Genomic DNA, 15967 nt, shown 5'->3' on the forward strand with positions numbered 1-15967 from the left:
CATCACAACCCTATACTTGGGGAGTGAACAAGTTTTTGGTGTCGTTGCCGGGGACTGACGGTTGCGATTCTCTGAAATTAATTAGGTTTAGAATTAGTTTAATATTAGAATTTGACTAACTTTAGTTTTAGGTTTTTAATTGATTTCTAGAACTAACTTGTTTCCATATTTTGTAGGATCCTGACATAAGTTCCTAAATTGGTAATTCCTTCCTAATTTCTCTACTTTTTCCACTTTTAAAATTAGGGTTTAAATTTTAGAAATCTTCTAATTCTAGTATTTTCCTATTTGTAGGAAACAGTTTATTTTTGGAAAATTTCCTCTTTTGTTTTTAGAAACTAGGTTAGTTATTTCCCTTTTAAGGAATTAACTTTTTATTTTTATTTTTAGTAACTTTCTAATTTTAACTCTTTTAGAATCTAATTTTGGTTCCTCATTTATTTTTAGAATTTTTGTTTAGAAACTAGCCTTCCTATTTTGTAGGCCTTTAAGATAGAAATTTCTAATTCGGTAAGCTCCTTCCCTACTTTTTATTTTTCAGTTCTCTTTTAGTAATTTACTTTCTAGTTTAGGACTTTCCTAATTTATTTTAGAAATTTTCACTTTCTTTTAGAAATCATTTTACTGCTATCTTTCTTTTAAAGGATTGTTCTTCTCTTTTTAGAATCTAACTTATTTTGTTTTATTTTGCAGGTTTTTAACTTAGGGACTCCAATTTGGTAATTTCTTTCCAACTCTCTCTTTCTTTCTAGATTTTCTTTCCCTTTCTTAGGATTAGGTTTTGAATTTAATTGAGGGTTGTGAGTGTTTCATGCCCAAGTGGGCCCGTGACAACACTCGACGTCTCTTGACTGAAGGAGGATTGGTTGAGGGGTTGACTATCCATCGCAGGACTAGACACCACTCGAAATCTCCTGAGTTAATTGAAGTTATGGCTGAAGACCAACCTCCTCTACTTCCACCCAGGGTGGAGGATACCCAAGATGAGAACGAGGTGCATCAGGCACCCCCGCCTCGTACTTTACGAGATTATCTACAACCGGCGGGAGTGAGTACGCCCTCATGCATGATTTTCCCTAAAAACATAGGACAAATGGACATAAAGCCAGGAGTTATCCAACTCCTTCCCAAATTCCATGGACTTGAATCAGAGAGTCCATATTTACATTTGAAAGAGTTCAATGAGATTATAGCTACATTATGTTTTCCTAATGTATCTGAGGATACAATCAGGCTGAAACTCTTTCCTTTTTCCTTAAAAGAGAAAGCTAAGACGTGGTTACATTCACTGCGTCCTAGATCCATTGGCACATGGAATGACATGCAGAGGGAATTCATAAAAAAATTCTTCCCACATCATAAAACGATTACCCTCAGAAAAGCAATCATGAACTTTGCCCAAAAGGAAGATGAAACATTCTTCCAATCTTGGGAAAGGTTCAAAGACTTGGTCAGTTCATGCCCACAACACGGATTTGAAACGTGGTGCATTACAAATTTTTTCTATGATGGATTGACATCTTCCATGCGCCAAATGGTCGAGACAATGTGTAATAGAGAGTTCATTAATAAAGATGTTGACGAGGTATGGGATTACCTCGATAGTCTTGCTGAAAAAACACAATCATGGGACTATTACCCAAAGTCGAACACCACGTCTAGGCCGACTCAATTAAAGGAAAAAGGTGGATTATATCTCTTGAAAGAAGAGGATGATCTCAAGTGTAAAGTGACAATGCTCATAAGAAAAGTTGAGGCCATGGAAGGAAAGAAGGATAAGGTTAATGAAATTATTTGCGGCATCTGTGATTGCAACATTCATACAACTGAAAGACTTATGCATGACCAAAAGACGGCAAAGTATTCAAAAGAAAATTTTCTTGACTGAGAAAGTGAGTGCCATCCTAAAGCAAGACGTGCCACAGAAATTCAAAGATCTTGGTAGCCCAACCATATCATGTGTAATTGGGAACCATCGAATTGATTACGTACTTCTTGACTTAGGAGCGAGCGTCAATCTGATTCACTACTCGGTATACAAACAGTTAGGTTTGGGTGAATTAAAACCCACCCTAACCATACTACAACTTGCTGATCGCTCTGTTCGTGTACCAAGAGGGATAATTGAGGATGTGTTGGTCCAAGTTGATAGATTTTACTACCCTGTAGATTTTATCATCCTGGACACCGAACCCATCAATAACATAAGCACTCAGATCCCCGTCATTCTTGGCCGCCCATTCCTTGCCACTTCAAATGCAATTATCAATTGCAAGAATGGTGTCATGACTATGTCTTTTGGGAATATGACATTGGAGTCAAACATCTTTTTCAATAACGGCAGAAACTTAGAGGATGATGACGATTTCCATGACATTAACATGATTGACTCTTTCGTGGAAGATACGACACCTCTAACCTTATCCTCCGACCATCTAGAGATGTGCCTGGCCCACTCCCATGATTTTGATGATGACATGATTAGGGAGACGTGGGCCTTGCTTGATACTGCACCGGTACTTAAAGTTAACCGGTGGAGGCCACAATTTGAAGAATTGCCACAAACCGATGTAGTGCCTCTACCGTCTAACCTCAAGCCACCGAAGCTTGACCTAAAACCTTTGCCCTCTGATTTGAAATATGCCTATTTAGGTCAAGATGAGACATACCCGGTGGTGATCTCTGCCCACCTAGAGAAAGAACAGGAGAGTATGCTCATATCTACTCTCATTGAGCATAAAGGAGCCCTGGGATGGACGATAGCGGACCTCAAGGGAATCGATCCCTCGATTTGCACTCACCGCATATATCTTGAGGATAATGCAAAAACCGCTCGGCAACCACAACGTATACTAAATCCAAACATGAAGGAAGTGGTTAAGGCCGAGGTTCTTAAACTATTGGACGTGGGTATCATATACCCTATATCTGATAGTCAATGGGTGAGTCCAACTCAAGTGGTCGCTAAGAAGTCTGGAATCACCATCGTAGCCAATGCTAATAATGAACTCGTGCCAACTAGAGTCACTACTGGTTGGAGAATGTGCATTGACTACAGGAAGTTGAATACTGTCACGAGGAAAGACCATTTTCCTTTACCATTCATTGATCAGATCCTGGAAAGGTTAGCTGGTCATTCCTATTACAGTTTCCTTGACGGGTATTCGGGCTACAACCAGATAGAGATAGCCCCTGAAGACCAGGAAAAGACCACATTTACATGTCCCTATGACACCTTTGCCTACCGAAGGATGCCTTTCGGACTATGTAATGCCCCTGCCACCTTTCAGCGATGTATGCTTTGTATCTTTTCTGATATGGTGGGGTAATATCTAGAGGTCTTCATGTACGATTTCTCTATTTACAGTCCATCTTTTAGCAAGTGCTTGGAAAGTCTTAAATGTGTGCTGAAAAGATATGAAGAAAAGAACTTGGTACTTAATTGGGAGAAGTGTCATTTCATGGTTCAGAAGGAAATTGTCCTTGGGCATATCATCTCGTCCAAGGGAATCGAGGTAGATAAGGCAAAAATCGATCTTATCTCTAACCTACCTCCACCTAAGAACATCAGAGACATGCGATCCTTCTTAGGACACGTAGGATTTTACAGGCGATTCATAAAGGACTTTAATCTTCTCTCTCGTCCTTTATGTAATCTTCTTCAAAAGGATGCTCCGTATGAGTGGACTGAGCAATGCCAGGAAGTTTTCACCAAGCTTAAGGGCACGTTAACCACTGCACCTATCATGCAACCACCCGACTGGAGCCTTCCTTTTGAGCTTATGTGTGACGCTTCTGATTATGCTCTTGGAGCGGTTCTAGGCCAGAGAAAGGATAAGAGACCCTACGTCATCCATTAGACGAGTAGGACTTTAAATCCGGCTCAAGTGAACTACTCAACTACGGAAAAAGAACTCTTAGCCGTAGTGTTCGCCTTGGACAAATTTAGGTCCTACCTGATCGGATCCAAGATCATTATCTATACAGATCATGCGGTACTGAAGTATCTTCTTTCTAAGAATGATTCTAAGCCTCGCCTGATACAATGGATCCTTCTACTCCAAGAATTTGATTTAGAAATTAAAGATAAAAAGGGAGTAGAGAACGTAGTGGCCGATCACCTTTCTCACCTCAATACCTCTGATTCCCTTGAGACGACCCATATCAACGACATGTTCCCTGATGAACAACTGTTCAGAGTCTCTCATTCACCTTGGTTCGCTGATATTGCTAATTATCTTGCTACAGGTGCCATACCGACACAGTGGACTGCACAAGATAAGAAGAAATTCTTAACTGAGGTGTGCAACTTTTTCTGGGATGATCTTTATTTATTTAAATATTGCCCAGACAAAATCCTAAGGAGATGTGTACCAGACGATGAGCATCAGAGCGTAATCTCTTTCTGTCACTCACAGGCCCGTGGTGGTCACTTTTCTGCTAAAAAGACTAAGGCCAAGATTCTGCAGTGTGGCTTTTACTGGCCCACTATGTTTAGGGACACTCATGAGTTTTGCAAAGCTTGTGAGCGTTGTCAGAAATTGGGAGCATTGTCCCATTGAAATATGATGCCTTTGAATCCCATCCTTATCATTGAAGCATTTGATTGCTGGGGCATCGATTTCATGGGACCATTCCCCCAATCGTTTGGAAATCTGTCTATTTTGCTCGCCGTGGATTATGTCACTAAATGAGTCGAAGCGATTCCGTGTCGAACTAATGACCATCGCACAGTCATTAAATTCCTAAAAGAAAACATCCTTTCTCGATTCGAAACGCCTCGAGCCATCACTAGTGATGGGGGCTCACACTTTTGTAATAAACCATTTGAGAGCTTAATGAAGAAATACGGTATCTCTCATAGGGTGAGCACCCCATACCACCCACAGACAAGTGGGCAAGCTGAGATTTCTAATAGGAAAATTAAACACATTTTGGAGAAAACGGTTAACCCTGATCGTAAGGATTGGTCAATCCGATTGACCGATGCCTTATGGGCATACCGTACTGCCTTTAAAACCCCTATTGGAATGTCTCCCTTTAGACTTGTCTATGGGAAAGCTTGTCACTTGCCCATGGAGCTGGAACATAAAGCGTACTGGGCAATCAAAAATCTGAATTTCAATCTGGACAACGCTGGCTCACTACACAAACTTCAATTGAATGAACTTGAGGAAATCCGGAATGATGCGTACGATAATTCAAGAATTTACAAGGACAAGATGAAACCATTTCATGACCAACATATTTTTCGAAAATCATTCACGCCTGGTCAGAAGGTCCTTTTGTACAATTCTCGATTACATCTCTTTCCGGGTAAGCTTCGATCTCGCTGGAACGGCCCTTATATTGTTGTTACTGTTTTTCCTCGTGGGGCCGTTGAGATAAGATATCCCGACAATGGTAAGGAGTTTAAAGTCAATGGACATCGATTGAAACCATTTGTCGAGAAATTTGATTCAGAGGACATGTCCATGCCCCTGACTGCTCCTGTTTACCAGGATTGATCTCCTAGTCTGATAGAGGTATAGGTAGGTTTATCGCTTTCATAGGACTAGGGTAGTTGCTTTATTTATCTGGCTGAAGACGATAAACTTAGCGCTCCTGGGAGGCAACCCAGCTCTTCATTTCAATTCGTTTTTATCATTAGTTAGTTCAATGTTTGTGGTAACATTACGGCAAACCCTCACGAGACTACAACTCGTCCACTAGGGGTAACCTAGGGGTTTAAAGGCTTGTTGCATACGCTAAATGCAATCGAGAGCACCTACGAAAGTGGTATAGGTAGGATTTTATTTTTATTTTTGTGTTGCCTTCTCTCTCGTGCTGACCAACGCCCATGCTGCGATCTCTTGGAAAGTGTCTCTCGATTCATCATCCAGGTATTATCTTCCCATCACTTCATATTTACTTTTCATTGTCCTAAGTACATTGCATGCTCATATCATTTACATTGAGGATAATGTAGATTTTAGGTTGGGGGTGGGAGATTAGGTGACCTAATCAGCCTTTTCTTGGTCTTGAACAAAAATTGTGAAAATTTTTTTAAAAAGTTTTCTAGGACTTCTGATGAATTTGAAGTGATTTTGACGGCCCTCTAGGGCACTTAGAATTTCAAGATGCGTAATATTGGTACTTTATGACTCTTGGATTTAGTTATCCATTAGATTTCATAATTAAATTTTTAGTCCATGGTTAGAGGTTTTAAACATTGATTGAGTCATGATTTCACATGTCACATTTCGCTTACACATTAAGATTTCAGTTTGATACTGAAGGATTAATTTGGTGATCAGTAAGCATGGAAGGAACCATCTTGAAAAATTGCCCGTCATGATCAATTGAAAGGAAAAGATACTGTTAAAAGAGGTTAGGCAAGGACTCTTCACTATAGGTTTGCTCCCTATACATGTGGATTTCATCCCCTACGGATAATACGTAAAAAGGTTTGAGTACGCAGTCTTCACTATAGGTTTGGTCCCTATAGGTGAGGATTTGTTTTGGTATTACTTTTGATGAAAAAAAAAGCTGAAGGAATGAAAAATTGATCTTCGAGGCAAGTTTTGGTTTCATGGACTCTCTTGCTGGTTGCCAATGATATCCTGAAACAGAGAGTTACGTATTAATGTTGAAAGCCGAGATTACACTATACACCTGTGGAACTCAGTGTTTAGGATTGTTCTAAGTGAGGGACTAATACTTTGAAATTGATTATGAAATTTACTGTGTGTTTGAGTCTAGGAGAGAGTAAGGCCCAACATTCATGCAACGTAACAGTCTCGTATCTGAATTATTTTGCAGAAATCACTCGAGTTCATACGAATTGTCCTAGAATTCTCAACTTATTTTCGCATATTTTGCTCGGGACTAGCAAAATGCTGGTTGGGGGTTGTGTTAAGGGTCGAATATTACATATTAGACCCTGATTACTGCCTGATTTTACGTACACGATAATGCCTAATATTATAAATTAATCGTGTTTTTGTTGCAGGATGTAATAAGGAGCTTTGATTGAAAAAGAGTATTAAAAGCATGGATTTAACGCTCCGAAGTCACCAGAGCAAGGAATGGACTCCAGGGGACCGATATTAATGGATATACACACCAGAGATCCGAGAAAATTGAGAAACTGAAGCTCAAGCGGCCTGAAAGTTAGTCAGAATGCAAGATCACAGGGTTTCCACCATCTGTTCGACTCAAAACTTCATACATGGCCTGAGGGCCATAAATTAACAGTACACATAAAATTTCATCCATTGGATCGCTGTGGAAGTGGCCCAACGGACAGATCAGCCCACAATTTACTGATCTGGGGCCCACCTAATCTCTGGATACACCTCATCTTCGGTCTCAACGCCTTAAATCATGTGAAGAACTAGATGGACGGAGCGGATTTATTACATGCATCAAGGTGGGACCCATTTTTTGTGAGAGAGAGTACGCATTCGATGTGCACTCGCGCCTAATACGTAGTTTTGACTGCGTTTGACCCGCACCCACTCGATTTCATAAACAGAGAAGGAAACAGTCTCTGTTTTTCTTTCACGCGCAGCTGACCACGGGAAGTAGCAGTGGGCCACCATCATCATGGATTTAGATGCTCCACACCGTTCATTCACTCCAGACTATAAGCCTGACCATCGGCTCGTTGACGGACTTCCAGATGACAGCGTCGACTAGTTTTTTACTGTCCAAACGGCAGATAGACGGTGACAAGATAGATCTTGCGGTCCACACCGAAATCGAGCCAATCTTGTCACTCCCGAACGGTTTCTCATTGTACATCCAATGGACAGAGTAGATCTCCTCACTGACGCTGACCATGGGCCCCACCAGTAGCTCAGCGCAGGTCCTGCGCAGGCAAAGAGTCCAAGCAGCTCCCGGACGCTGCCGCTTTCCGTGGCCCCTTATGTGATGTCAATCACGATCGGATCAATGATCCAGACCGTTCAAGTGATAGAGTAGGGGATCTTGAACCCCACCAAGAAGTCAGATTCCGATTTTGGACGATCAATCGTCCAAAATCTCAAGCCAAACGCAAGTGCTTTTCGCGCTTCTTCTGCTGCGCACGTTGACTCGCATGCTTATGGACTGCATATATCGCAGCGGTTGTTCTGCACCCTTAACAGGTATAAAATACAAGAGAAAGCAGAGATGGGGGGCATTCAATTGAAGGCGGATGTGGAGCAGATAGAGGGAGAGAGAGAGTAGTATTTTTGAATTTGTTTATTTATTTATTTCTATTAGTGTTTTTTTATTATTTCTTTGAGGATGTTGAGCCTAAACATGTCTATTCTTGGCTGAACCTCTTAGCTAGGGCTAAGAGGTGAAGCTTGTAGCCTGATGGGAGAGATGTTGCTTGTGCCTTTTGTTTAGATTGAAGAGGTTTTTGATTTAATTTTATTATGGGAATATTTTTAGTTTTTAATGGCCTGTTGTGACTGAAATTACAATGGGTTTGCAATGGCTTTGAGTATTTTTTTTCCTTATTTTGATTATGATGTCAGGAAGCCATGTTGTTCGCCATCGTCTCCTGGGCATGGTTGGATGTCGGTACCCTTCCTAACCTTCATAAGCATCTGATTGGTTGGTAATTAGTTTAATTTTGTTGTTTGCTCTGTCTCCTGGGCATGGTTTGATGATGGAATCCATTCTTATTCATATTCCTTTCATCTCGTGAAGACTAAATCAAGTAAGTTCAATTTAATTTCCATGATTTTTGAAGCAGGCATAAAATCTCCCTGATCTCTACAAGTGGATCCTCTGAATCCCTAGTTTCTTTCTTCTGAATTTCTTAAGTTTTAGAGTAATCTTTCACTATTATTCAGCAAAAACCATTTGATTTATATTTCATCTTAATCTAGTTCTAATTCTAACTAACTTCAGATTACGTACAAGTTTCAGTCCCTTGGGATTCGACCTCGGTCTTACCGAGTTTATTACTACATCACAACCCTATACTTGGGGAGTGAACAGTGCCCCATATAATGATAGTGTATAGTGATACACATGTTACACCTGCATCCATTGAAATAATTTTAGGTGTAATCCAAGCTCCCAGTTGATGTATATATTTGGTCCATTGGTGTGGCCCATTGATGCGACCCACTTGATGTATGTGAGGCCCATTAGTGCGGCCCATTGATGTGGCCCACTTGATGTATATGAGGCCCATTGGTGCGGCCCATTAATGCGGCCCACTTGATGTATATAAGGCTCATTGGTGCGGCCCATTGAGCGGCCTATTGTGATATGTGTTTCAAGCCCATGTCATGCGGCCTAGCGTGATATGTATTAGGCCCATGTCATGTGACCTATTGTGATGTGTATTAGGCCCAGGTATGTGGCCCATTGTGATGTATTTGTGACCCATTTGATAAGGCCTATTGTGATGTATTTGTGGCCCATATGGCGAGGCCTGATGTGGTGTATATGTGACCCATTTGATAAGGCTTATTGTGAGGTATTTGTGGCCCGTATGGCGAGGCCCAATGTGGTGTATATGTGGCCCTTGAGTGAGGCCCAATGCGATGAATGTGCGGACCGATGTAATGTGTAATTTCATTATATGGTACGTAATGATGTTTATGTAGGCCACTGCTTGAGAGCAATGTTGGTTAAATGTCCACATTGATGGGCAATGATGGTAAGATGTCCACCTTGTGACCTTCCCTTAGGCCCATCGTGAGGCCCATTCTTGTTATAAGCAGGCTGTCTAGGCCCATCCTTGATATGAGGAGAGTACACCATCATCTTATAGCATGCTCAGTATAACTTCACGATCCATGCCCAAGTGCATCATACGTATACTTGATATGAGGAGTGATTGATCATAACACATGGCATTGGGTAGTTTAGTATGAGACTCCATGATAGTAGGAGTTACCCACATGAGTGTACGGTATGCGCAGGATTGATGCATGATTGGATTGTTTGACTCATGCATCTCGCATTTTGTGATATGACCACTGTACGCCCTAGCGATACTAGGGCCGTGGCATCTACAGGCATATCGTGAATAGCCAGATAGGACACCGAAATGTTTGGTTTTAGCATATGGGCGCCATAGATGTCCCTGGGTGAAAAATTCCTAAACCTCTATTGCCATGAGACGCCCCAACATCTAGACCGAGTGAATATATATGAGCGCATGAGGGCCGTATACCAGTATGCTGCGTCTCCCACTGTACCGTGGTCGGTTGGGAGGGGGTGTGACCTTACTCGCCTGAGTGAGGAGAAAATATCTAGGTTGAGTTTGACCAACTTGAGGAATGGGTCCGCTATCGACGAGCCAGGCCCGATATTGGCAAGTGGATAGTAGGGTCTCCTTCACTTACCCAGTTGTGTGCTCGGATAGGGGCAACAAGCTAGAGTACAGTGTAATAGACACCAGTGATGATCCTAGAGATGTACGATACTGATATGTGGACTTATTGAGCAGGGGTTGTATACTCATTCATTCATTCATTCACTATCCACTTGGGTTGGTGGTGCATAACTAATTACTATGTGTACCTTCACAATGGCTAGGATTTCGATTGCGGCGCGTAACCAACGTATGATCAGGAGTCTACCACATTGAGTCTGGCTATCCAAATTTAAGTATGGGACTAGTTTGGATAGAAGTCCCTTGTGATGGCCCCATAGTCTGCAATACTACGTGCTATTATCTCGACCTCATACTCTAGCTTGGTCATTTCATTCGCATCGCATATTGCATTACATCCGTGACATATGACATTTTGAGTTACTATGTTTCTGCACTTATATGGCCTAGACGGACTTAGTAGGATTTGTGTATTGCATAGTTGATATACATTGCTTCTTCAATATATGATATTGGCTTATTATGTTTTTACATCGCATAGCCTTGATACGGCTGATAACATTCATGGACTTACCACTATGTTTCCGCATTACTCTATTATTGTACAATTTATGGATTGCAGTATTTTCACTTACTCTGATATCATATAATTTATGGCATTGTATTGCATACTTGGCACTTACCTTGTGCACACACTTACACCACCCTCTAAGCTTTCTATAAACTTATGCACGATAGATGCATGCAGGTGGCGTTAGGTTGTAGTAGTGTTGAGCATGGAGCTGCAGTGGTCTTTTGGAGCTTTGATTTTCAATATATGTATTTCCCTTTTGGCATTATATTCAAATGTTTATATTAGTGGATATGATGATGATGATGTTGCCATTGTGATTTGAGTAAACTTGTGGTTATGCTTCTTATGAGATAAATGTACGTTGGAAAATCCTCCTTATAGGACCCCATGATCGGAACCTGGTGTATGAGTGCTGGGAGCCGAGAATGGGGCACTACGAAGGCTATCGGCATCGGATTCACCAATCGAGAATTTTGTGAGCCCGATTTCTGAGCTGGGGTTGTGACACTTCGACACTCTTCCATTAAAGTTATTTGAGGTTGTGCCATCTCGGTCGTGTGCTCATTAACACTTGGTGGTGGACCCTGACTGATTCTTGTCATATACACTATCACGCCCCAAACTCGGAAACCGGGTTCACAAAATTCTCGATCACCGAATCCGGCGTTGACAGCCTCCGTAGTGCCCCATTTTCAGCTCCTAATGCCCATACACTGGATTCCGATCCTAGGACCCTACAAGGAGGATTAGATCATAAAATCATTTCATAATTAGCATAACCCACAAACAATTACCAGAAACATCACCACATATCCACTATGATAAAAAAAAAACTTTTGAGTACAAGGCGCATAAAGGGAAATACAATGATAATAATAACCAAAAACTCTTAAAGCTCCGTGGCACGCTCCTGCTCCTTCTCAGCTACGACCTGACATCACCTCCATGCATCAATCGTGCATAAGCTTATAGAAAGCTTAGAGGGTGGTGTAAGTGTGTGCACAATATAAGCATGCTTAGAATGCAATGTCAGAGTGATACAGAACATGCTGGCAAATCCATGAATACTGTTAGCCGTACTAAGGCTATGCGATGTAAGTCATGAATGCTATCGGCCATAGCAAGGCTATGCGATGTGAGATGCAACTCAAGCATACCAATCCTCATCGGAATCAACATAATCATCATACAGCTCATCCTTGGGATATCACCGGGGTCTAATACATATACACCACATTGTCGCCCTACACTAGATGCACAACCATACAAGCAGAAGAGACCTCACTATTCGCATAGTCAATAGTCAGCCAATATCTATCTGGCATTTCGATAGCGGACCCATTTACGAGCTGGTCAGACTTAGCCTAGCATTGCCCCCTCCCCTCGGGAGGGTAAGGTCGCACCCCTTTCTGACCGACCACGACATAGTGGGAGACGCGGCCTCCTGGTATTTGGCCCTCATGCACTCATACATCCACTCGGTCTAGGCATTGGGGCATCCTCCATGGTAACATAAGGATTTAAGGACTTTCACCTTGGGACATCCTTCACGCCCCCATGCTTAAACATATTTCTGGTATCTAATTTTGCCGTCCACGCTATACCTGCAGAGGCTACAGCCCTGATGTCGCTAGGGCGAATAGTAATCACAATCACACAATGCAAGATGCATGAGTCACACAGTCCAATCATGCATCAATCCTTCGTATACCGTGCACTCATGCGGGACAACTTCGCCTATCAGGGAGTCCCATGAATAACTTTTCCAATGTCATATGCAATGGTTAACCATATCTCATATTAAGCATGCAGATGATGCGTGTGGACATGTATCATGATGCTGTGCTATCACATACTCATAATCGACATCGATAATCGGCCTATATACAAGGCGGGGTCCATAGATGGACAACCAATCTAAATGAAACTATCATAAGGCCCACTATATGCCTTAGGGGGGTCGAACAAATCCTAGATGGACTCTAAGATTAAAACAATCCTACTGACAATATATGGGGCCCAACATTTTGGGTTAGGCCATGAAGAATAGATGGATTATGCAATATTAATGGGCCCAATGATTTGGGTTAATTCACTAAGAGAATGATGAGAATGGGCCTAACAAGGCCTAAGGGAAGGTCCCAATGTGGACATTTAACCATCATTGCCCATCAATGTGGATATTTAACCAACATTGCTCCCAAGGAGTGGCCCACATAGAGCCTAACAAATGGTGGCCCGATGGCCTCACACAAGGGCCTCATACACATCCCATTGGGTCATACACAAAGGCCTCATACACAACATAATGGGCTTCACATAAAGGGCCGAAGGTAAACCATGATGGGACTTACTCATGGGTCACATGTGCATCATATGGGCCTCACTCATGGGCCACATATACATCATTATGAGCCTCACTTATGGGCCTCACATATGGGCCATATATACATCACATTGGGCCTCATTCAAAGGCCTTAGAAACATCACCATGTGGGGTCCATGAACCAGATGGTGCTGTTGAAACATGCACATCACGCCGAGGCACGAGGAAGGACAGTGCGAATATACAACACATCACATGGTGGGCCCCACCCATCCAACCTATGGACGGTGCAGATGGTGCATGCCACTCAACTGGCAGATGGACGTCGTGGGGAATACATACATCAAGGGGTGCGCCACATAGCACCATCCATCTGATATATAATACTTACATCAGAGTGGGTCCCACCCCCAAAATAGATGGACGATGTGTTTAAGACACATACACCACGGTCAGCCCCCCTCTACACCGTCCGGAAATGGACAGTGTGGGTATATGATACATTCATCACGGTGAGTCCCACCCCACACGTGTGACACATGTGGGTGGGTCCCACATCCAAGGCAAATGAATGGATGAGGTGGAGAACACATACATCACGGTTAGTCAACAAAGCTTGCTGACGTCCCATACAACAGCTATATGGCCTCGTTGACGACTTGCATATACAACACATCATGAGGTGGGCTGCGTGAGGCACTCCATCCAGTGCACATCCACCGTCCATGGATTGGACGGTGTGGTTGCAACACAACAAATCAAGGTGGGCCCCAAACACTACCATGGTGGGGTCCACGTCCAGTGGGTGGAGGGTTGGGATATAACGTATACCTCATGTTTAGACCCATCGTCCGGAGGTCTGGACGGTGTGGATTTGAAGCACATACATCCTGGTAGTGCCCCACGCGGGACCCATGGACGGACAACATGGTTGAAACCCATACATCAGAGGTGGGTCCACACGTGTGGCCCATCTCATATTAGAATGTAGCTGATATTTGTTTTCCTTTCATCTAGCCTGGCCCAAAAATGGGTAGCAAGGTGGGATCCATAAACTGGATAGTCTGGATTTTTACTGATCATATTAAGTGGGCCACACACATCATCATCATCACCATAAGAGAAAAAGGGAGAGAGAGAGAGAGAGAGAAACGGCGGAGATGGGAGGAGCTCCGCCACTATGAGCTCCTCCATGCACATGCGTACATCAAGATGGGTCCCATACACGCATGGACCCACCATAATCACAATATAAATCTAAGGTAGGGATGCCATCCCCACCATGCAAATGAGGGGTCTAGATGACCCTTAAAGGCATGGATTTAAGATGAAAACATCATGATGGGGTCTATAGAGAATGGACCCATCATGGATCATGCTTGCATCAAGGATGGGCTATTGGCCACATCCAAAGGATCAAGTAGGATCTCCACCATTGATTGGTGGGTCCTACATGACCCTAAAAAAGAAAATTAAAGAAGGAATGGAGAACTACCTTAAACATGGCACCCACCTTCAAATCTTGGACTTCCACTACCACCAAGCACTTCCAATGCTTCAAGGGAGCAATGTTGAAGGGTTGAGATGAAGTTTTGATGGTTAGATTGATGGGGAGAATGGGTGAAAGGGGCAGGAATTTTTTGGGGTTGCTTGGAAGTTCTAAGCTCTAGCAATGGAGAATGAGGAAAAAAGAGGGAGGGAAAGAGAGATAAGAGAGAGAGAGAGATAAAGAGAGAGAGAGAGAGTAGCTAGGGAGGCCCTCTCTCATAGGTAGGCATGATGACTTGTAAGAGCATGAGAAAGAAAAATGGTCATGAGTTGTAAGAGATAGGTTAAGGTAGGGTGGCTAGGGTAGCTAGGTGATATCATCCTCATGATGACCTAGGAAAATGTGCCATGGGTTTGGTGGGTCCCACAATCACACGATCAATGACCAGAATCATGTGCGGCCCACAACTTATGATCTAGGCATTAGATTGGCACACGAGATGCGGCGTCAGAACCACGGCGATGGCGGGGTCACAATGGCGCGAGTCTCGGGTTGAGACGGCTCGAGATTATAAGATATAACTTTAGGTCACGCGTAAATGCAATCAAAAGGTTGCGGGTTGCCGGAATTCGACCGGGAGGGCCGCGGGACCCTATGGAACAGAACAATCACTAGGACATGGGCCTGACATACACAGTGGCTTCTCTACTCCTTGATAAAGCTATTGTCAGGGTGGGGTATAAATGTATTGGAGTGGTTGGGCTCGATAAGACAGAAGTTTTGCCAAGTTCTACGGTGTTTCCATAGGATTTGACTAATTGCGATTTAACTTGTAGAGGCGTTGCTTGTGAAGATACAAAGGATGGTAACTCTTCCACAAGTGATTTGCCTTTTTCTTTCCTTGTCCGTCAGACATTTGCGATGGACAATGTTGGAAAATCATGCGACGTTAGAGACCATGCAGATTTCCTTGGGTAAAGTGTTGGAGGAGAAAGTGCAGGATTCTTCCGGGGCGCACTTCTTGTTACCAGACCTCCAATCCTTTGTGGTGGAGTTAGTTTGATGGCCGGATGAGGTTGAGCCTTTGACTTCCTTTTGGAAATGACGATCCATTTGTCTTTTCTATTTTATGCAAGTGGTGATGCAGATATTACTCTAGCGACAACTCGTGGAGCATTGTACTTAACGAGAATCGTCTCCTTTTTTATCAGTTGATTCTTCAGGTTTTGAGATTGATCACATACATATTCT

The 15967-nt window shown here is 42.8% G+C and overlaps 1 non-coding gene across 1 annotated transcript; it reads right to left on the bottom strand.

Moving 5' to 3' along the window:
• Positions 1-1369: 1369 nt before the first annotated feature.
• Positions 1370-1476, bottom strand: LOC131252476 (small nucleolar RNA R71). Its single transcript, XR_009174496.1, has one exon. It is a non-coding gene; the product is annotated as a small nucleolar RNA R71 (small nucleolar RNA).
• Between the last annotated feature and the right edge of the window lie 14491 nt (positions 1477-15967).

This window comes from Magnolia sinica, chromosome 7 (assembly GCF_029962835.1).
Source record: "Magnolia sinica isolate HGM2019 chromosome 7, MsV1, whole genome shotgun sequence".
Classification (NCBI taxonomy): domain Eukaryota; kingdom Viridiplantae; phylum Streptophyta; class Magnoliopsida; order Magnoliales; family Magnoliaceae; genus Magnolia; species Magnolia sinica.